The sequence below is a fragment of the Agelaius phoeniceus genome, chromosome 13 (assembly GCF_051311805.1).
Source record: "Agelaius phoeniceus isolate bAgePho1 chromosome 13, bAgePho1.hap1, whole genome shotgun sequence".
Classification (NCBI taxonomy): Eukaryota; Metazoa; Chordata; class Aves; order Passeriformes; family Icteridae; genus Agelaius; species Agelaius phoeniceus.
In genome coordinates this window covers 20,093,706-20,118,114 of record NC_135277.1, presented here as the reverse complement: position 1 = coordinate 20,118,114, position 24,409 = coordinate 20,093,706, and the positions used below count along the sequence as shown (strand labels likewise).

The following is a 24,409-nucleotide window of genomic DNA, read 5'->3' as shown; positions in this document are numbered from 1 at the left end:
TTTATTTAAAGTGGAAGGGAAGGGAAATAAACGGTACTCAGCAAAATTAATACACAGCCTTGCAAATTAAAGATGGAGTGTTTTTTAAACAAGGAAAAAAGTGAACTTTGCATGAAACAGCATTTTTAATATGTCTTTGTAAAAATTATCAGATTGTCAAATGGCGTGAAAATAAATCAAATCTGCAGCTATCTGTGATATTTCTACATTTGCTCAAAACAAAACAATCTTGTTTTTTTCTATCTGCAAGAGTTCTTCATTCTTATTAGTCCAGACAGCCAAAGGCTGTTTTTGTTCAACTGGTACTGGAGCACCACCACTTTCAGTACATTCCTTGCCAGTGGAGGGTTTGTACCAGGAGAGTTGAATATACAAAGGACTTTATTTTGAATTTTTTGTCACGTTTCTATCTTTTCTGAATGACATGGAAAGGCTGCAGTTCTGTGGTCCAGAAGGGTTGTCAATGTTTTGCATAAGAACACCCCCAAGTACCCCACTTCAAATGGCAGCTTGTGCATCAGTCAGCAACCCCTGGCTGTGATATCTGTGCAGGCAGAACTTGGATTTGGTGTTCAAAATGCTGCAGAGTACTGCAGATGAAGCAATCTCCTTCCATTAGAGAACTATTGCTGTGAAAATACGCAATACCAGTCTGTGCACAAGGTATCATCAAGACTAAGGCCACTGGAGGGGAAAAATAAAAGAATATAACATTATCTAACAGATTTCTGAAGGAATCAGACCTTCCAGTTCAGGGCATTAACTCACCTATGAGCACCAGAAATTACTGGAAAACACCCTGACCATTGTTGTTGTTCCTTAATAACATAAGAACTGAAACACACATTTGCTGACTGAGAATCCAAAATACTTTAATCAAAATATTTCTATTTATGTCAATGTCCTTGATTCAGATTTTTTCAGGACTTCAGGAGAAGACTGTTGTAGAAATTTAAAACACAGAAAAAGCTGACTGTGAGAATAGAGAATTTGAGAATAGAAATTATCACAGTGACATTTTCTATCCTTTCTGCATCATGAAAAAATGACCCTTCACACACAAGGCACTGGATAATGACACACTAGTGGGTGCCAAAGAGCAGTTTTACTTTTAACTAAGCTTATCTTGTTAAAAGAGTCCTTAGAAGAAAAGTTTAATCACATAGTTACTCTTGAAATTAAATCCCTACTTACCATAAAATTAAACAAATAATACTTTTCATGCAATCACAGCACAAAGGTGACATGGAAGATATAAATGAGAAATCTGTGAAAAACTTCATCAGGTATGTGGTATAAACCTAAATCTACAGTTCAGGGGATGATGTGTCAACAGGCACACATTGAAGAAAGTCATAAAGAATTGAGACTCATTATTCTGATTTGACTGATTCTAATGAAACCACATTTCAGCCTAAAAGTGTTAACATTCTACTTCTCATTCATCAGTATGATACTTCCACAACAGCTGATGTCTTGTCATTGTTTGAGGAAGTTTGTTTTAAAGGAAGATGTTCCCAGTTCACTATGACAAAAAAATTCAGAACTCAGACCTCACTGAAATATTAACTACCTTAGGAGCCACAGGCTTGGTGGCTCAGCAGCATAAATTCAGATGAGCTTAACAGAGAAGGAAAAGAATCCCTCACCATTACATTCAAACTACCTCAAGATTCAACCTCTTATCCCATAGATAATCTCACTGGTTTAGTATTCTTGGCAAAAGATGAGGATTGAGGAAAAAGAGGTGCTGCTCACAGGTAATGTCTCTGCATAATCACGGGGAATAGTAATTAGTTTACTATATTTGTTGCTTCTGTTTTCTCCACATTATGGAGGAAAAAAATTATTCCTGCTCCTCTTACATGATGCTGATTTTCTTACTAAGGGGAGCCAGGACTTCTTCCACGAGGATGTGGAAACAACCCAGAGCAGGCAAACATGAAGTCAACATGGACAACTCCACAGGACTGGAAGACCTGACAAAGGTAAGTGAACCGACAGCAATCAGAAGGCTGAGGGGTTTGGGTTAGGATGGGGCAATTTTGGGTCACTTTCTCTGAGAATCAAGAATCTGTGGAACAGAATCAGTTGTGTATTTCTTACTGCCTGCATGACAGCTGTACTTAGTAAAGTTACTGGTTTATAACACAAACGCCAAGCCCTTTCCCAGTCAGACCCCCCCAGCACTGGGGCTGATTGTGCTGGAAGCAGAGGACATCCACCTCTGTGCCAGCCCTCAATAACGTGGCATGTGCTGGCTCAGCACTGCTATCTCAGCCTGAATTGGTAATAGACTGACATAAAACCCTTAACCCTTAATGAAGTGAAATAATGTGATTTGCTGAAAATGCTGGGCCTTCTTTTTTATTGGTATTATTTGAAAGGAAGTTACAGATGTAGGTCAGCTTATGAACATAACAGATGAACAGCATTTCCCTGCCTCACGCTGGGCAAAGCTAAAATGCTCTGCTGGGACTCTGCTACCTGCAAGTTTGCAATGTGCAACATCTTACTCATTTCAAACTAAGGTTTCCACTTCAGTACATCCATGATAGAAGGCTTGTCATTATATAAATTTATGGGTCAACTGGGCATGAAAAACCCATGTACATTGTCTTAGGTGTTTCAAGATTTGAAAGTTTCCATTCTCACTAACAAGCCCAATTTACATGAATCAGATCTTATTAGCAATTTTGTGCTGTGGTGATATCCCCTCGTGAATGAGGTCATAGCTCCAGAAGTACAGGGAAGTTCACTGCCAGATCCTGCATTAAGAAATGGAATTTTCCTGCATCAGCTTCCAAAGATACTCCAAACCTTCCTGATTAGATTGAAACCTGGTGATCTGCTCTTTTGAAGACTTGACCCAAAAGACATCTCTTAGCAAATTCCAAGACAAAGTCACCATATCAAGCCTGAAGTTAAAAGCATTTTGTTTGCTGATACCTACCAAAGACATCACACTAACTTTAGCTGAAAATCTACCTCAGCCTCTTCTGGAAGCTGTTGTTGCCTTTTTATTTTTCAGTCCAATGATTTACGCACATAAGAAAAATCTTTGTTTATGTTATGAACTTATGTCAGCAGGAAGAGAAAAAAGCATTTTATCTAGTTAATCCATTGAATGATTTTTTCAATTTGAGTCTCAGAATCACCCTCCTTGATACCTAGGCAGCAAATTGCTATGGCTTTACTTCCAGTAGGTTCTGGTTAAGAATGAAAACTCCTCTTACAACATCCTACAAGTACATGTTTGTGGTTGAACAGCTTACTAGTTCCACCCATGGCAGAGACTTGTCCACCTGAAGAGAAGTCAATGTGCTTTATTAGATTGGATTTCTGGTGCACATACTATGATCAGGAACAAATGATGAAGAAAGAGGTTTAGACAGAACTGATGAGCAATGTGAAGCGGTTTTCTAGACACCTGTCTTACCTACATCTTAGGCTGTTTGTACATCACCTCCCCACAAGCTGAGAAAGTACATAAGAGATTGACAAAGATAAAGTTTAAGATAAGCTACTGTAAAAAGCATTTAAAAACTGTCTGGTGTTTTGTATCAAAATCCTACTTCATGCCCACAGAAAAACACAGTCTTCAAAGCCCTGTACACTTACCCATGCTTTATGACCCGTACCTCACAGATCAAGGGCATAAGAGGATACAAAGCTATATATTTATGAATCCATCATGTGTCAGCTTTTTTTTTTTTTTTGTCCTTTTTTTCTCTCTTTTTGTGAGGGATTGGGCAGGTTTTCTAGAGAGACAGATATTTGTAACAATGCCCTCAGGGTTAAATAATGATGTTGAGGGGGAAAAGTTGGGTCAACCTGCATACTTTCATATGGCCTTAGTGACCAGAGTGGAGCTGATCACCACAGCTAATGATTACATGGAGAAAAAAATTCCCTCAGTGCTCCATAAGTAAATAGAAAATGCTAACCTTAGCATATTCAAAGGAGCATTTTAGCATGCAGTCATTAAGTTATCTCTTGGTTATTTATTTCTTCTGCTTGTTATTAGCTGTGTGAAGAATATTATTCTAATTATGTCAGCCCAATCAGCAGTATTGCATGTCCAGGCTCATTTCCATTAGTTTGAGCTTTGTCTTTCACACTGTGATACTAATTCAATGAGACATCAAACATTTAAATCGACCCAGGATGCCGAGGTCAGGCAGTTTTGCCCTTCCACTCTATTAGCACTCGAGTGTAATTGTGTTTGTCACTCCCCGCATGACTAATAGTATCAGGGTGACTATCAGAGCACAAATGAGCAATGCACTAATATATTATTTTGTTCTATAATATCAATATGTGTTTATTCAGTGGTTGTGTTAGCCAAGTTGAAATGTTCGCTTTAATACAGTAACCATAAACTGTTCACTTAAACAGGGGCTCTCACTCATACAATTACTTTACAGCAACAGAATTTTTACTTTGCAGCAACAGAATTTTGCTCAAGTGGGAAAAATGAAAAAAACCCCTCACTTTAAAAAAAGCTTTCAGAGATGCAGCAAATCTCAATTTGGCCTAAAAGTATCAGGAAAACGATGCATAGTTCATACAAGAGCATATGAAACAATTTACAGTGTATAAACATAAATGTATTATGAGGTATATGCTGTTTGCATCTTTAAGAATGATTGCTAAAAACTTTAAAGCACCAGGCCTTGAACTAGAATATTTAGATACCCAAAAAAAAAGAAACCAAGGGATTTCCTTTACATCACTGCAATGACGCAATCCACCATGGAATTTCAGCATGTGGCACACTTGAAAGAGTCAGGTAATCACCAGCTGATGCTGTTCATGTACTTAAAGATATAAATTTGCCTTAATAAATTCCTGGAAGGGAGACACGATTAATTCCTTCCAAACTTGCATAAATATGGGAAAAAGAAGGGGGGAAAAAACCTAATTATAAATTCAGCACATCTGAGAATTATCAAATCTGATCATTTCAGGAAAAAAGAGATTCTCTCTTCTCAGTGCAATAAAATCTCTGAGTATTTTAAATGCTGCATCATTAACAGATGGTTTCAGAGTAACTATCAATGTCCTTATGCATTTTCTTTTCTAGTTCATATTTCAAAACAAGGTAAAACTTATTCTTTATACTTTCTAGGGCAGAACTTGCTCCAGCTCTAGGGAAAGTTATTTTCACCCATAGCAGTTGTGTTTTTGCACTTTCCTTCTCTAGTGCAGAGGAAAGAAAACACACCACCTTTTGTGTCAGCTTGAAAAATGCCAACAGTAAAAAGTATTACTTCACAGCAGCATGACATAATCAGCTCATTCAAGGTTAGAGATGGAAAAGGGAGCTTTATGTTTTCATTGAACAAATACAATTTGCTTCTCAATAATATATAGTAGTTTTCAATATTTGTACTGCACAAATAAACTTCATAAAAATAGTCCAAACTTTTCACATTTTAAATCACATTCCTTAAAATAAAAACAGAAGCACAAAACGCACACAACCAGTCAACTCTGAGAGCCTTCTGCCAAAGTTCTGGAATGCTTTCCTGCCTGCCATCATGTATGTGCAACCCTTCCTCTAGGCAAGGTTTCAACATTTGCTGAACTTAACAATATGTTTGGATTCGTTAGAGGTAACATGCTAAAATCTCCCAGATTTGAACACAGACTCTGAATATTAAGATAAATGGTATCACCATCATTGTCTGCCTCCCTCAGGAGTGTACACTGTGTTTACTCACAGCTGCCTGCTTCACTCATGCAACTTGAAGTACAGGTAAAGCTCTTTCATGAAAAGGTATTCCAGCTCATGTCACAAATTGTTTTAGAAGGAAATCCTTGCCCTGTGACATTAACCAGACCTAAGTAACTTCTGAAATTTCAGACTGAATAAAACCCACTCAGTGAAATTCTCTTCAGTATGACAAGTTAGAACCAGTAAAGCAATCCCATGAAGTACACCTGGCCCAATCCTTTTTCTTACCACATGGTTTTATCCCTGACTTTTCTTCAGCAGGATATACAAGACCCCCAGAAAACCCCATCAAAATTTCTTCTGACTTCAGGCCAGAGTACAGGGATTTAGGAATGGCTTCAAGCTCCAGGAATGGTACCTGAGCTGAACTTTTAAACATTTATACATCACTGAGCTTTAGTGATCTGCACCCTCTTTACATTGTCAGCTTGTGATGAATCTGCAGCAGACCAAATCTGGCATCATGCCCAGTCTAACTTATATATCTTCTCCAAATCATAAACTTCCTAAACTAATGCTTCCCTGTGCAAAGATACTGGGAAGAGGATAAATCTTCAGCCATGGCAGGCTGTTAAAATTCATTGAATTTGCATGGGTTAACTGAAAAAATGGTCTTTATAATTTTTTTAAAGTACGTTTTAACAGTTTTTGATTGTTCATATAGGGAAAGGTCAATCTCTCAAGAGAGCAAACACATCTAACTTCACACCACATCACATATTTATTAAATTCCCTAATTTGCGCAGCAACATTCTGTCTCATTTATAGCTCAGATAAAAATTACATTTTTGTTCAATCTTCACAAGTTTCTCAAATTAAAACAAAAAAATCACCCCCCACCCCCTACTTTTATGGAACATATAACAGATGGGGCAGCTGTTTGCTGGTCTTCCTAAGAATAGAAACCTCAAAGTATTAACCCCCTCAACAATGATTTACAACACAGCCTTGGACAAATTACTGAAAAGTATCTTTGTACAGCCCTGCTCCCTGTGTGTTGAGGATATGCTGTAAGCCACCAAGTGAAACTCAGGAGTTGTGTTTGTCTACAGTATGCCTATCCTCTACCATGCAGCAAATGTTTGTGTTCCCTTCTATGCCCTTCCCAATTAGAGTTTTATGTATTTCTAATGAGTAAAATTAGCTTTCATTGCTTTGAGTTTAACTTCAAAGTTTTCTTTTTTATTTATCTTTGTCTGTGACAAGTAATTACTATATATGGTAGAGTTGGTACATGTTTTTCTATCAAAATATTTATTTTGATAAAAAAACAAGGAAAGTGTGGGTGGCAGGAAAAAAAGCATTTTCTGCCCAACTCTAATTATATATGTATATACACACATATGTGAAGAGTAAATGTACTGTTTTGCATACTTTGTTTTTGCCTACCCATCCATGGTAATTAAACCCATGTGTATTATATTTATTCCCCTGAGTTCAACCCTCCCTTTTGACAAATCAAATGATTAAACATATACTTTACTTCTAACAAGACTCTGTGCAACACTAAACTGCTGCCACTTAGTTGCAAGAGCTTTGCTTCTTTACAATAAACAACCAAATGTCTCTATTCCCCACCCCCTTTCACTCATGCTTTGATAAGCAGCAGCCCTAAATTCTGACAATATTTTGCTCCCTCTGGGGAGGGCAATACCCTTCAATTCTGCAGTGCAGCTTCTGTGTGTCAGCCCATGGACCACTGGCTGCTTCTAAGGCAGTCACACCAGCATTTTCAGGGTGATGCAGACACCCCAGCTACATCCAGAGAAGACCAAGAAGGAGTGATCTCTCATGTAGTAAAATCAGAGCACAAAAGCAGCTGTTGCTAGTGGAAAGGCCTTACCTTAGCAGAGGAAGCAGCTCTGCAGACTCCCCACAGCAGACAGCACAGGCAGCCTCGGGGCTCCTGCCAAAGCACAGTGGAGGGTTAATAACAGAACTTCCTGCTCAGGCCTCAGTGTATTTTGTTGATTTCAGTTTCCATAACATTGGTTCCTAATGCCTTAACTTTTTGGAAAAGAAGATGCTTAGGTCAAGCAGCCTTTTGACTGCTTGATCAGCTAGAGTACTGGGATTCCAAATCTGGGGTGCTTCTGTAAATTCTGCAAAAGGATAATGCAAGAATGTCATGTTTGCAAATAGGCGTTTTAAGAAAATTCACCATGATGCTAGAGAGAAACAAAGGAGTCTCAACAGCAAATGAAATGCCACTTCAGAGTAAAACATGGCCCATGGGACCAGGATTATGGGCTGGTACTTGAGCTAACAATGAAGACTGAGCAACCAGTTCAAGTGCCATCAGGAGTGTGATGGTGCAACTCTTGTCCATCAAAAAAAAAGAAGGAAAGGTTTGCTCCCATCACAGATAACCAAAGCTAACATTAAAAAAAAAGCCTTGAGTTTCTTTGAAAATTCTTCATAAATAGAACAGTGGTTATAAGAAAGTATCCAAAAATCTGTATACTCTTCCTGTTAATTAGAAAGACAGGCTGTGTGTGGAGGGAGCTCACATACTTTAAACATTGCAACTTGGCAAACTATTTTGCTAACTTGGCAAACTATTTTGCTAGCCAGAGAATGAAAACTTAGCTTCAGGCAGACATCCTGTTGGACCTTTCCTTCCAAAACCAGAATAAATGAGGGGGATGAAGGGACCTGGATGGAACAGACAATTTAAACATTCAAATTCCCTGCACTCCCTATTTTATTGGGAAGGGAAGTGGCTCTCCTCCTTTCTGTACTTTCTGTCATTTTCACATAGGGTTAAGGCCAGCAGATTCTTTATAACTTACTCATGACATGTAAAATATTGGCAGTTCAGTTGACCAAGAAATTCATAAGAGTAAAGTAGCAGTACTACACCCAAGCCCAAGAAGGACTCAAGTTCTGTCTCTTCTGCAATCCATCAGTATCCCATAGTGGGCGTGTAAGAGGTTTACCTGTTACCCATTCCCAAATTCCATGCCTTTTAGAAGACAACATCTTTTAGATTTGGAGAAGATTACAGCTCATTTGAAAGATAAACATAGGTACATGTCAGAGGAAAGCCAATGTGATGCAGGAAAAAAAAAAAGCAGATGCTTTTGAATAGTAACAGAAGAATTTAAAAATCAGAGGTCTCAGATAATTTCCTTATTACAGTCTGCTGAAAATATCCATGTTTTAAATCCTCTACTAATAGGTTTCTGGTTAGTTGCTAATGCAGATTAGAATGTATTACTATAAAATGCCACTAACTACAGCTTTGAAACTCAATATTCATAAATTTATATATATACATCTGTAAGACAGGATAGGTTTACCTCCGTAAAGTGAAACACACAGGTGTGACACTTGAAAAGGATTTGCCTTTATTTACCAGACAAAAATTACAGACACATCACATTTGCAGTAGTGGCCCTGATTCCACTTTATGTGAAATATGTTGTCCCTTTGTTTGCTGCTGACAAGCGTAAAGAGCCACTTTCACTGCAGATAATAATGGTTAATTTATCACACAGAGCAGTGGCTGACCTCTGTGCGTCCCTAGCCCTCCATCACCTTCACACCTGCTCAAGCTAATTGTTAGAGCCAAGTGTAAATGAAAATCAACTGGGCTAATAATGAATGGAGGCCATTACTGGCAACAGCACATTGCTTTACAAAGGTTTATCAAGTTCCGATATAAGCAGCTCCCTGTTTTATACATGACAACAAGGCAGATTCTTCAGGCCAGCAAAGAAAAGCAGGCAGCAAGGCAAAACACCTATGTTTGCCACTGGTTTTATCAATCTTAGCACAGCAAATAATATCCTGACACTGGAAAAGGCAAGCCAGAAATCCCGGTTCATAAAGCAACGGAAGTATTTTTTTAAATTCTGGAACTGAATAAAGTATTTATTCATTTAACATGGTACTGGTCTCTTAAGATTCATGGGTGCAAGTATACCAACTAATGAACAGGCAAAAATCTGTTGGTGAATAAGCAAGGAATTAGGTGAAAATCCAGCCCGTAAGTCACACTAGACACTTTCCCTGTAAAGAGAACATGACAGTCCACCACTTCAAAGACTAAAGTCTCAAGGAACTTTACCTTGCTCAAAACAAAACATAGAAGTTGCTATTTTTTTTAGCAAGTCTGAGATTTTCATCCATTTATCTTCAGAAAATAAGAACAAAAATAATAAATATATCACAAATACTCATTCTCACACAATTAAAAAATTGTAGAATTTAGGGGGTGGAAGGTTGTCTATAACATCAAAACAGAGAATATAGAAGATGTAAAGATGTATGAGCTACTAAATTCTCATTAAGATCCCACTTCTGTAATTGTTTTCTCATACAAAAAGAATTGCAAGGCCATCAGTGCATTTTATGTATCTCCTCCAACCCCCCCACCAAGAGAAAAAAAGACAGCAGTTACATTCAGAATCATACAGCACATAAATAAACAGCTTAATAAAGATTAAAACAAAAACCAAAACCAAATAAAATTCCACTTGCAGCTTCTTATCCATGTTCAGATTGTTTTTCAAGCAAAATCTCAGGACCTACAGACAGTGAACACTGTGTAAACAAGCTTTAAACACATCTGAACTGGGTCCTGCTGCCTTCAGTGATTTACTCGTAGAAAAGCAAATACCTGTTTTTCTGTAAGGCTCTCATTACTCCTCTGTACACATCACCACAATTTTGACTTCTGCTCATTTGAAAGGAGCACAGTATGTATTAAAATTGTTGATAATCTGAAAGAATATTTTTATTTATCCAGTGAAATCATTTTTATCAAAAGCAAATCTATACTCAGCCTTTCCACAGAGTATCATAAAAGCAGAACTTCTGATAAATTCAAAAGCATTTTTTAATATAAAGTTAATAAAAATAATGAAAACATGCATAATGTCTACCATGTATACTGTATTAACAATCACCTAGATGCCTTCCAATTAATAAAATGAAGTGCTTTCTTGCATGAATTTACAGGACAGAGTCCAACACCTATACAAATAAATAAAGGAGCTGCAAAAAATTATTGAATATCACATTGCTTGTGGCAGGGCAAAGCCTAAAAAATGGAAATGAAAATTTTAAGGTGTGACGCAAACTAGGGACAACAAGGTCAGTAACACTGCTGAAAGTTCATGCACACAATCTGGAAGAAAACTGTATATGTACGTATTTCACAGGTTCACAGTGCTATCCTGATTCTCCAGAATTATTCAGTAAATTTGCTTGAGTTACATTTTTGGTCTCTATTGTATTTTCCCTTGTTTTCCCATCCTGATCAATGCAAAGCTAGCATAGATTTGTGCACTATGAGTGTGGCTCTCTATTGCACAGCAAGGCAAGGATAAGACAGAAAATTCCTCTGGTGTAACCTGGACACAGCCAGAGCACATCCAGTCTGAACGGAGTTCCTGGGATCTCAGTACACTCAATAACCCCTCAAAAACAAGCAAAACAAAAGCCCAAACTGATGTTCCATTTTCCTTGAGGGGAGAATATTCTTCCATATGTGCCAGTCTTATGAAAAAACTGTAATTCATTTTGCCCTTCTCATGGTCAGACTTGTTTCATGGCACAGCATTGTACACTATACAGCTAGTGCTGCTTTTCCACTGTGTAGGGTCCAAAATCTTATTGACAGGAAGTGCCATGCATTCACAGAGCTGCACCTTTTACCCCAGAATATGTGTGTGTATTTCTGAATAAGTACTGAGATATCTTCAGTCTTTTCCAAGAGCACTAATACACTAAAGAAATGTAAGCACATTTGGAACTGTTGCTGTTTGCCACAGAAGGTTCTTTGCCATTTTGTATTAGTTACATATGGGAGAGACTTTCAGAGCCACCGTATCTGTTCCCCATATTATGACCAGAAAGAGGCAATTATATTTTATAAAAAGTGACAACAATTGCTAGCCAAGCTACTCTAAGTATTCTCCATCAAAGATCCTTAGATATCCCATTCCTTTCCCACAGGTCACAGCTGCACGTGCTCTGACTGTAATATCTACTACATTTCCTATAATTCAGTTTAAACTTGGTATTCTTTGTTCAGTTTTAGCTGACAATTGAAAAAAAAAAACTGCTATGAAAACGTTGAAGTAAAAAAAAAGTCTGCAGGAAGTTGTCAACAAATTTTATGCCAAGCAAGCAGTGCATAGTGCCCCATCATCCCTGTGAACAGACCTAAGGATTTTCCCCATATGGAAAAAATGCTCAATCAGAATGCAAAGCAGTCGCTTGTGTACAATCAAAAGACACATTTCTTTCCAATATGTAGATCTCAAAACATTTTTCAGAGTAAGAACAGGTCTTTGTAAAGAGCATTTAAGCAGCTGTCTCATGATACACTTGATTCTCCTGGTTGAGCCTATTGAGAGGTAAAACCACAGACTCCAATCAGTCTATAAACCACATACTGCAAAATATGAACTTCAGTTCAGCACCACTTTCCCTGTAATTGTCGTACTGACTGACAGATGAAGTGTTTGCCTCAGAAGTGGTGTACTCCCTTCCCATCCCTCAAGGTACAGACATTGTTATCTGAAAGGGTATTCTGGAGTAAAAAGTTCTCAAGGTCATCTCAGCACCTCCATCTGCCCTTGCCTCCTCCCCAGCTCAGTTCAAAAACAATCTGAACATTCTCAGGTACAGAATGCTCTCCTCAGCATTCTCTACCTCCTCTGCTCATGCTGTGGCAGCAGTGCTGAGCATGGAGGAAGATTCCAAGTTCATCCATGGAAGTAATTTGCCAGACATTTTTCCAGAAAGACATCCAGACCAGATGAGGGTCTGTGAGTAGAGCCTCATGAATTCTTCTGCACAAGTGCCCAGGGCACTTCAAATACTACAGCAAGGATTCCATCTGTCCATGACTTAGGAAAATATATGTGCCAGAGTAAAGGAATCTGATAAAGCAAGTACTGTGCTCATACTAGCAAACATTTTGTATTATACTCCAAGAGCAAGATCATTCTGAATATATAACTGGATTGTATTTTTAACTTTTATACCCATTAAAACTTCAAAGTATTTTATGAATAGAAAATTTATGCTACATATCCCATGAAGCTGTGCTAACCCTTTGGAGAACTAATCATCCCACTAAACAGAATTTTCCCTCTCAGTAATATTTAATACAGTAGAGAGGCTGATTGTGGTAGCAAAAATATGTTTTAGTTTCCTAAAAGGAAAAACCCTCAAGAAGTCCAGGCTCGAGCAACTGTTTTCTTACACAATCAGGTTTAAAAGACAGAGAATAAAGCTTAGAGCAAGGTTCTATTTAAATTGCCTCGCATACTCTCATATTAGTGAAAAAAATGTGTACTTGGAAGAGGGGGAAAAAAACAATCATCTAGATTATATAGTTCATGGAGAGCATGTGATTCATTAATGGTAGGGGTATTCAGTAAATCCAGTTAAGGAAGGCTGCCAAAACCAGTTGATGCAATCAAAATGCTGTCCCCATCTATTAGGCATACAACATTTAAGAAAATTTACAAGCAGCAACATTAACTACTGTTCCCAGCCTTTACAATTTGTACAATGAACTCAGCCTTCAACAGACAGAATAATTATGCTAATAGAAGAAAAACTTTCCCAAAAAAAGGCAGCCAAATCTAAGAGACCTGTCAATGCCAGTGTCATCAGTGGAGTGATAACTAGTAAAGAGCAGATATCAAAGGCTGTCTTTTTCTTCCCCTCCATGCTCTGTTCTGTTTGAGCCCATGGTGGTCACAGCTCCTTTAACAATATTTATAATGAAGGAACAACGTTGGAGATGTCAACCCTGATTATTCATAAAGGCTCCTCCTGCCCAGCTCTCCCCTTAGGCTATCTGTAAAAGTACCTGATTCCCAATTCTCAAACACAAAAGCGCACAGAGCTTGAAAGCTGAGCTGACTAATAAAGTTTGCATATCCCTAAGAACAAGAGCACACAATGAAGAAGAAAAGGAATGGCAAGATTAAACAAAAACAGTAAGCTTGGATGGGAAATAATAAAAATTTAAAGAGGCAAGAACTTAGATACCCCTCAACTCCCCCCCCCCCAATCCTCCTGTTCATTTACATTTCAGCATGTCCTAAGATGCTTCTGTTTTATCTCCTGTCTGCTGCATCAAGGTATAACATACACCACAAAACTTAAATCACAGTTTGGAGTTGGAATGATGAGAGGTTGTGAGCAATGTAACTTCTAGGTCATGGAACTTCAACTCAGGAGTAATCTAGAACAAGGGAAAAGACTGACCCAGCAAACAACTCTGGGTTACTGTTTCACTTTGGACCTTTATTGTATGTAAAACACACATAAACATGGGAAATGTTTTCAAACAAACAGGAAACAGCATCCTTACCATAGCACCAATGAGCTGGACTTGTCTGCTGTAGAACTTCAATGCATTTCTGAGCACTTGTCAAACAACAGTAGCTTGGGGCTAGACTGTCAGAGATTTATTCTTATTCACACACCGGACTAAAAGAATACAAGGTCATCTTTGTCCCTCTGCTCTGCCTTGCTTACATTATGACTGACTGCTGGAAAGGGCAGGGGCCTCCTGCCCAGCACAGAAAGAGAATCAGGGCAAGGAGTCCATGCTACCCCAAGCCAACAAGCTGCAGAAAGAGAAGCCTCTTCACTGCTCCTTTCTGGAGGCTGACTGACACCACAGCATTGTCTCACATTCTGAGAGGCCTGCCTGGTCAAAAGAGGCAGGGAACTGTGGAGGCTGCCACTTCCTCCTGAGAAGTGTGAAGCTGTTGGACTCCACTCTAAGTTGCCCAAGGCAGGAAGCAATAACAAAACCACCATATCTCAAGAAAGCTGCAGGGGCATTTTGAGGTGGGAATAACATAAGTACAGAATCATCCACCAGAGAGTTTGATGCTGGGAAGAGCAGTCTAAGCTGGAAGAATGGACATTATACCATCTCTGCCAAGCTCCCTTCCTACTGGTTACTTCCATGGCAGAGTGGCTTAGGGCTGAACAGGCACAGGCTGCCCACATGCCCACGGAACTACTGACAGTGCCACGTGGAACAGTGTCTGAGACCATATCTGAGTTCCTCCTAAGTGAGTGCAGTCAACCACACACCTCCCATCCATCTGCAACTGCTAATGAAAAGAGTATCTGTAAATAACTAATGGGAATAAAATTTACTTTAATTAATCTTTAACAAAAATTTAGTTTCTTTCACCTCGCTTTCAGACTGGAACAGTAATGCAAGATGGGAGTGAACTACATAAGCAGGATAACACTTTCAAACAGCCTTGAAAACTCTATATAAAGTGTGAATGAAAAGGAAGCAACAAAGCAGAAGGAAAGATACATTCAGCAGTAATATTTTAAAACAACTGTTACTGTACAAGTCACTAGTAGTAATTTTTTTTAATCACACACGCACTACACAACCCTTTATAAGGCAGTGGCGTGGGACTGGCAAAGCCAGTTAATCCTACAGGATACCCAAAACATCCCACAGAAGGCAACAAGGAAACAGCTGATCACGGAATTTTTTCAGAGCATTTGAAAGCAGCACCCCCTCCCCAGGAGGCAGGCTGTACTTATAGACCATTCATAGCAATTGATCTATGTACTGATGTGCCATCCCAGTGGGAGTGGCAAAACATCTGTTACGAGAAGCAAGGTGTAAAGCATCTGAGCTTTACAAATACAAGAGATAACAGTGACAAATTAACCTGAGTTAAACTTGTAGCAACTGAAAAAACACATCTTTTCATTAAGAAATTCACATTATCCATAACAACTTCTGTAGACTGTAATAGTCTCTCTAGAACAACTGGAATAGTCCTTCTTAACAGCAGCAACAAAGGATCTGCTCTCTTAGTGCAACTGCAGACATTTTCCTTTTTGTGAAAGAAACCTCCATGCTATGACAGGAAATGGGCAGGCCTATCTCAGTTGATTTTGCCAACACACACACGTGTCCTTGTGCACCTTTCCTTGGAAGAATTAAAAATGGGTAAAATTTCAGACTACCACAGCCTAGACTCAGTTTTCTCTTACCCTTACAGCTCAAGTTACGCCACCTTAGATGACAGGAAAGTCATAGTACTGTCTCCAGGACTCAGCAGTTTTGCCTTTACACCAGCATTGTCCTGCTTTGGTTTACTGTAAGTGCCACAGGGAGAAGGATGATACCATGGGTGGTTTTTACCCACAGACGACATATTCTCTATTAAGATATGCAAGGCAGCATTGCAAAAGGTCAAACAGAACCTTTCTCAGAAATGTGGTTCACTTTAAGCATTGTTTGTAAACAGGTCAAGAAAAACTGGCATTCATTCTAATGGCTTGGGAAGTTTTGTGCCTTTGAAATGTAACAGCTACTCAATCTCAGACTTTCACATTCTGACTGTTGACTCCCCTACATATAATGGAAGCCAAAAAAAGCATTACGCTTTCTACGAGATACTTTTTCTATCAGAACCATGCTAACCTGATCTAAATGAGAGATGGCTCCAAGAACAACTTAAGCTTTGAGAAATCCATAAAGTTTAGAAACTGGTGAAGAGTCTCAATTATACACGATCCAAATGAAACCATTTCTGCTCAGAGATCAAAATTGTCCATTTAAAAAATCCCAGCTCTATCATTCCAGAAGTTTTACTGAATTACAAGCCTTCCATACTTAGCTGCTGCAGGAGTTACAGACCTTTGCCTGGCTAGACAAACAGCTGTGTCATTACTCAGTGACTTGCAGGTGTTTACAAGGTCACTGTCCTCCTCTCTGAATTTTATTTACGGACCTTTGTCATCTGGAAACATAACAGAACACATTCACCTCAAGTGCCACTCCGATGACCTCAGTGTGATTCTAGGAGGAACGTGCTCAGCCCAGTATTCATGATACACATCTCACACCTCTAGCAAGAGGGCAGTGCATCAAGTGATGAGGGAGATGAGGGACAGTACCTGACTCAGCTCAGTAGCCATAAGGCCATGGCCTTTTTATTAATTAGCACAATTTCTAAAATAATTGGCCCTCTTGACTATGCCACAGTGCATCAAATGAAGTTGAGCACTAAGAAAGTGGCATAGTAAACTCATTACTGTGTACTCATTCACTGCCAAATTGTTAAAAGAGGTCATTTAAAAGGTCAAGAGTGATACTACACTACATAAGAGCTTTAATCTGAACATATAAAAATTGGCAGCACCTAATTACGAAACCAGAATTAATAGGGAGATGATTCAGATCAAGAAGATAAGCACAACACAGTCAGAGAGGAGTCATTAACCAAAACAGTCAAATCTTGGAACAAACCAGCCCTACCTTTCTAGTCATTGTAGAGTACTGCTTATCAATTTTATAGTGTACCTCACCAGCCATTCACTGAACTGCCACCTGGAGCTATTCACTATTTTAAACCTCGGGGCAACCTAAGTAGAGATAAGGATGCTAAATCCCACTCTTTTGACATCGTGAAGCACTCTACTTTAGGGCAGTATGAACTCACAGGGCAGCTCTCCCGACCTGAATCTTTAGGCTCCCTTCATACCTCACAACAGTCCTTGACAAAATCTCTGTCAGCAGCTTTTGGTTTGCAAATAAGCTTTTTAGGAGAATTGTGGTAGAAGTAAACACCTTATGCTTGCTCCAGTTTTTAAACATAAGAAATAAACCTTTCATTTATAAAACAAACTTAGAAATCTCTTGCCTTTTTATACCTTTCTGCTGCTCTTTTATGGGGAGTGTCCTTAATAAGGCACTATCCAGAGAAAGCAGGAGCTGCCTTGGGTGAATAGGGGCCAGCTGCTTTTCCAGGTGGTTTGTGTTTGAATAGATGGCCAATCCTATTGAAAGCTTTTTCAGTGTTTGATTCACACCCATCCCAGCTGCCCGGTCTCCACTCAAACTTGAAGACAGAAAGGAGAATGTCTATAGCTGAAAAAGAGTTTGCAGATTACTAAAGGCACACACATATAGCAGGAAACACATTTAAAGTAACTCTCACAACAAGATAAATATTGCTCAATCTCTCTTCTTGGTACACAGCCTTCTCCATAAAAACACCATGGCTGAGGAAAACAGGGAGTGGGGAGGGAAGGAAGAATCACATGAGCAAACTCTCACATACCACCACCTGAAACAAACCTTTACTTTACCCTTCCTGTCCCAGCTGCCAGGAATTACTGCCTGCCATAAACATCCCAGCAAAGCAGTGGCATCTTTGCAAGGCTGCCCATTAACCATGTGATTAACCATCACACTGGAATTTCCCATTCCAGCCAGCAAGATGCAGATGCAGACTGCAGCCAGCCAAGCTGAACTCTGCATCTGACTACCTAGAACATTTAATCAAACTCCCATTAGGAGCCAAGTACAGGTCCAGAAACTCATGGCAAACTTCAGTGGGCAATTGAAGTAAATTTAAAAAAAACATTAATTTCCCACCCAGTCACTGTTGGTAAAATTAGCTTTATAGCATCTGCAGCCAAACATGCAGACATATGTGACTAAAGAAGCCAGTTCTCCATTTCCTAAACCACACATTCAATTTAGATTTAATAAGACAGTAATTGCACATTAAGTACTCATTGATTACCTAAAATACATTTATTAAGAAATAACAGCTACGTAACGCATCTCTTAGATACTCACATATCTATTACAAAGCTGTTAAACAGCAATAAATGTTTATCTAAAAAATTAGCATTCGGCTAACATAAAATACACATCCTATTAAATCCAAGAGAAATACACATTGAAGACAATTAAAGCCCCTGTCTAGTTGCTTCAGTTCTTCTGAGAAATGCTGTTCTCCCAATGTCTTAAGCTGCAGCACCAAACCTTTGAATAGCAAACTCCTTCTTGAAAAGATTCAAGAAATTTTCAAGAAGAAATCTCCAGCCTATCAAGAAATCCTCCTTAAAACTTCGTTTACTTGGCGAGAGAACATTACCCGTCACAGCTCTGACTCAGGGATACAGGGGAGGGCTCTTTCTACCACACTCCATCCCTCAGTGCAGACAGGTTCCCAGGAAACTCGTTTCCATGGGGTGTCAGAATGGCAGCTTCAGATAGAAAAGGAATGTGTGCATTGCATCCTTATTTCTGTATCAGTAAGGAAGGTGCATGGCTCTGCTGAACAGGTACACACAATGAGGTAAGGGGGGGAGGTGACATTCAATAAAGTAAAGAACATTGCAGTCCCATGGGACACATTGCACAGAGCTAAAAATAACACTCAGCCACATCTGACCTGGATCAAAGACTTCTGAGAAAGAGCTGAAAGGGGTCTGGCAAAAGATGCCAAAACAAGCACCAAAAGGAAGAGGCTGTGAAAATGGTGAGTGTGGGCCTTAAGGACAAGGGCTCTACACAAACATGAGGCACTGAACAAATATATACAAAATGGGAGCTGCATTCTGAACAGTTCCTTTAAGCCCAGAGAATTGCCTTTAGAGAGAAAAAAGCTTCTGGAACAAAATGAGGTACATTCTGTCCAGTGGGCACTCCCTGGAATCAGATCTGAAGCACCTATGTAGGGCAGCATAATGAAACTTTATTTCTGCTGCTCACAATTCATCAATTTTCTGGGTAAGTCCAAAACTCCTACAGATTCACTGGCCTCCTGCTGCAGCAATTAACTCACTTTTCCAACTAACTTATTAATTAATTTTAAAAAGCCCTTGCTATTGAGCAATGCATATACATCATTAACATCAGAGAACTCTTTTATTGCATTATTGTTTATTAAAACACAAACTCAGAAAAAGGAAATTGGAAAGAATGAAGGTTATAAAGCAAAAACACCCAGAGATGGGTCTGGAACATAGGCATACTCAGTCATGGAAATTCTGTTTGAAGCTTCACTGTCTGTTTTATTATGGATTCCATAGGCAGCTTCTAATTTAGTGCAGCTGTTAACACTCCTGCTACATCAAAAATTCCCTCTGCTGAACTTTTGTAGAGGTTTTTTTTTGTTAGACAAGAACCAGTCCTTTCCAATTTCACAGTTTCCTAATTATGGTATTGCAGTTCTCATTTGTACTGTAAACCTGATCAGATTTTTGAAAAAATAGTAATTTACAAGTGTTGGTAGCACTGTTTTTCCCAGGTGCTGCATTTACCCAGTGATACATAAAAGGTGAGCAATAGCTGGTCAGTAACCAGCTTAGCAAATCCTGTCTAAGAATAGTGCTGTGAAATATATATTACAGCACCTTTGGTAACAACCACCTGTAAAAGCTTTGATCTTCCATTGCTATTCAAAGGCTCAATACTAATTTCTTTTAACTGCATACTTTAAGAAAATTAATATAAACAAATATCTCAATTACCAACAAATGAAGGGCAAAAATCTACAGGAAGGATTAACCCACTAATTGAACATTTAAAGCTTTAAATAGCAAACGAACTCTAAATGACTAATAAAAAGGCTTTCACTGTTAAAATATATCTGATGAACAAGACAGATTTGTTTTTCTTCTTCTATGTTTACAAATAGCCACCTTTCTTTCCAATCACATCCACAGAGGTATTTCCCTTTAACATATTGAGTTTATTGTAGACAACACAATTCATACCTTTTTCCAGCAATAATGGTTCAGGGCCCCTCTGAAGCATTTGTTCTGCAAAGTGACATATTGTGACAAATACAATGATAATGGGGAGATATGGAAGTCTGACAGAAATATTTTACTCCCCATTTCCACTAATGAGAATAAAAACAATGAGAGACACCCATCAAAAATTTTGCAGTAAGCAATTTATTTGGTTGAAGCACAAGCAGTGCTTTTTCTTTCCTTACATCCCTTTCTCTTACTTTGCTTAGAGCAGACTTTTCATTTTTTTCCTCATTTTGCTTTATATTGTCAACCAAGAACAGAGTTCCTGAGGAGACAAACAGGGGGTAAAGAAGACAAATCTGTCTCCTTTGTGTGAGAGCTGTAGGCCAGAGTTATCAACTCCTCTGCTATTCAAGATAGATTTGCATATCCAAGGCCACCCGAGGCAGAGAAGGCATTTGGAGTCTGATTTTTTTTTTCCACAAGAACACATCAGGGAGCTAAGAAAAATAAGGAAACTCCGCAAAAATACAAGTAACTGCTGAAAAAAAACCCCATCCAAACCACCACAAAACTTTGTGGAGGGAAAAAACCTTTTGCTCAAGAATTCGTTTCTTGAAAAAAAGACATTTTATACATAATTTGGAAATACTATTTTTAAAGAACCTTCACTGATAGAGCTTGGCACAAGAACTGCAAATTGACATCCATGCTGCTTCTGTCTATATCTTAATACAACACAAGTCCTCTGGATGCAGCAATCAAGGAGGATGGAGCAGCCAGTCTGCAAACAGGTCAGCCACTTTCCCAGCAGTCTCGTCCCAAACACACAGATAAAGCCCCTGTGCTGAGTACAGGGTGCATCAGCTCTATCATCAATACCTATTCTTTGGCAGTATTGCAGGAATGCCACTGGCTCCAGTGAGTCACTGGCTCCAATGTCACTGGGTGAGGCTCCAGTACAATCCATCCCTATTTGCAGTGCTTGTCTCCTTACAGCGACAACACTGGAATGAACAGATCTCATGACAGCAATGCAGTGCCTGCAGAAATCACTTTTACAAGTGTTCTCAGGAAAATCACAATTAATACAAATACATTTAAGTTAAAGTTAACTTTATGTATATCACATCCATACCAGGAATGTGCATATAACCTACAGGATGCTCTGGAGACTGTACACATTCAGTACTTCTACTTACCACAGCTGCCAGCTAATTGGCTGCTAAGCTCTGCTGCTGCCCCAATGTCACATGCACTTGCTTTAGCCCAAGCCCGAGCTTTGTGCACTTCATTTTCCTGCACTTCCTCCCCAAATCCATTTTCAGTGCAAAAAGGCTGCCAGCAATAATGGCATAGGAGTACTCTAGCAGATCAAGGTGGTATAAACCTGAGAAAAGACAGCTAAATTTCATTCCTCAATAGACAGCCCAAAGACCCTAAAATCCCCATTCTTGTCTACTACCCACACTGAACTGCTGTTAAAAAAATCATCTTGACTTCCACAGAAAGTGATGCATAATTTGTTCTTGATATAATGAATATTATAAACAACTGTCTCAGCTAAATATGAAACACTACCCAATGGCCCAAACCCAAACTGTGTGTGTATATATACATATATAGCTAGACCATGCTACAGAACAGTTCTTAGCAAAAAGTAGTACACAAAGACATTTGCTTCAGCAATTTAAAATCAATGTTCTGAGTCTAAAGCTTTTAACCTGTGATTTGTTTGGTAAAAAAAGAATAGTTATGGATGTAGCATTTTCATAAACTTTTATAAGTAGCATGAGAAATTAAACACTTCCTAGAAACCATTAGATCTATTCATGTCCATACTGCACATTAATAAATAATTAATGTAATAAGAATTCTTTAATTTATTTAGGCATATTTTCCAAAGAAAGTGAGGAACGTACGTTTGCTGAAGTAGAATCTGAATTTAATTGGTATGAATTTATCAAATACAAAAATAGAGATTATTTTAGTGCAAAACAATATGTGGTTGGGGAACAAGGCAAAACAGACAAAAGTCAGAACAGCAGAGTCATGCAAGTCAATATCCAAACCAGCTGACTTTTTGTTTTGGAGCTTTTGTGTGTGTGGTTGCCTTAAACCAAGTATTTTTGGGTTTTTTTATGTGTATTTTGAATTATGGGCTTTTATACAGTAGTAGGACACACTTTTCAAGTGTTTCTCTATAACAGGATGTCTGAAGGAGTGTGTTAAAACTATCTTCTACACAAAATGAAGCAGCACCCCCAAAGCCTCTCAAAATCACTGATCCACATGGTGCTGAAGTTGAAGAAAGCCATCATCAAATACTCAGAGATGCACTAAAATACAGGTCACAGGTATTCATAGTCTGGCATGTGATTTCTGTGCTTTCTTATATGCTGAAAATATTAGTAAAATGTCAATGCCAACATAAGAGGAGAGTTTTGCATGTGAGACACTGGCTGGGAGCAAGTAAAACATCAGAACTCCCTGTCTGACTTTTCCACTTGCCTGTTGCCACAAAGAGTTAAAGGCTGGTAGATGCAAAAGGATGAGAAACTGCAGCAGAACAGAGTAGAAACTTGGATCAGCTCAAGCTTTTCCTCACCTATTTATACACCACCACATTTCTTCTCATAATGGCTTCTCTCACATGGCACATTAACTATTAATGTAGTACAAAAATGAACCTGTTCTCTCTTAGAAGCTTCCCAGAATTGGTGTGACTGAAGAGAGATTCCTCCCTCGGTGCCCAGACTGGATTCTTTTAATCAATTTCCTGTCTTCAGGATAGCAGCTGCTAGAAGTGAAGTGGCCTGTAGCTCCTATAACTAATTGGAGGGCAAGGCAGAAATGAAAATCTGATGGCACTACTTTGCAATCCCACAGTCCATCAAGAGAAGCAAAACTAAAATTCATATAATTATCATAACTGTTTTTTAAACCTACGAAATTACTTCAAAGTGAGGAAAGGTCTAAGTTCTATTCTTACTCCATCTGTTTCATAAGCATTATGACTTTCCAGGTATTAAAAATATCATTTTCAATGGCAGAAAAAAATTATTCAGCAGGGAATCTTGGACAAGAATATGCAAGTCACACATCAGGCTATTCTGCAGGAAGTGGATAAGCAAAGAGCACATATATATAAAACATTTACTCCATGAATACTTAGTATTCTTTCAGGATAAAGAATACATCATAGTGCCAGATGGCAAAATTGTGCAAGTGCCACAAGCCACACCCTTGGAAGTACAACATCCAAACCAGACAATATTTCAGGACAATTTGGATCAGTTTCAAGTAACTCAACACTTCCCTAAAACAAACCAGTTCATGGGTGTCACAGTTGAGCCAGCCACAATACACAGAGTATCCCCATACAATTTGAGAAGGCTTTAAGCATTCACCCACACACAGTAACACCACACCTCATCACAGGGCCTCAGGAGTCTGCCCACCCAGAGGAACACCTCACCTCTGCACAAGGCTGCCAGCATCTGCTCCTCTTGCTCTTCAGCCCAACCTTTTACACCCCTCATGCTGATGCATTGCCCCTGGGTGCCCTCTGCTCCCTTTGGTGCTTGCTCAGTGCCCCTGGGCACTCCATGGCTCATTGCTGGCAGTGCTGCTCACCTGCTGCTCACAGCTGCACCCATTGGGGATGAGGCTGGGCCCCACTCCCAATCACCACAAACTGTGTGCCTACACAAAGGTATAATAATGAGATCTCACTGCTTTTTCTTCCATTTACAAGGGTCAGCTTTCAGAACAGTGGATTCTTTAGCCCAGATCTTATCAATGTACTGCTTTCTTTCCAGAAAATCTGAGCTAGAGAAGCTGCAGGACAATGCAGGTCCTGACAGATTCTGTATGGCAACACCTCCCTTGGTTTGCTTGGGTGTCACTGCTGGGGCTTTTCCAGCCAGTGCTTCTCAAGGAATAGCTTATTTCACCCTTCCTGGACAGAGGCAACCTGCAACGATTAAGGCAATAAATTGTTTAGCACCTACATGAAAATATACAACACCATCAACTATAATGTTTAACTCTTCTTTGAAAATGGGGCTGCTGAGTCCATTGTAGTCAGTCATAAATTATAAGGTAGACATTCAGAAATACTAATTCAGAGCCTTTATGAAACTA

At 39.0% G+C, this 24,409-nt stretch overlaps 1 protein-coding gene across 1 annotated transcript in view; it reads right to left on the bottom strand.

Moving 5' to 3' along the window:
- The window catches only part of LOC143695177 (uncharacterized), a 213,823-nt gene extending 195,121 nt beyond the window's left edge, over positions 1 to 18,702 (bottom strand). Inside the window, exons 1-2 of the mRNA XM_077185610.1 lie at positions 18,655 to 18,702; positions 7,584 to 7,646 (exon numbers count right to left, since the gene is read on the bottom strand). The gene's annotated coding sequence lies outside the window, so the exon portion shown is untranslated. The remainder of the gene's footprint in view (positions 1 to 7,583; positions 7,647 to 18,654) is intronic.
- Positions 18,703 to 24,409: the final 5,707 nt, after the last annotated feature.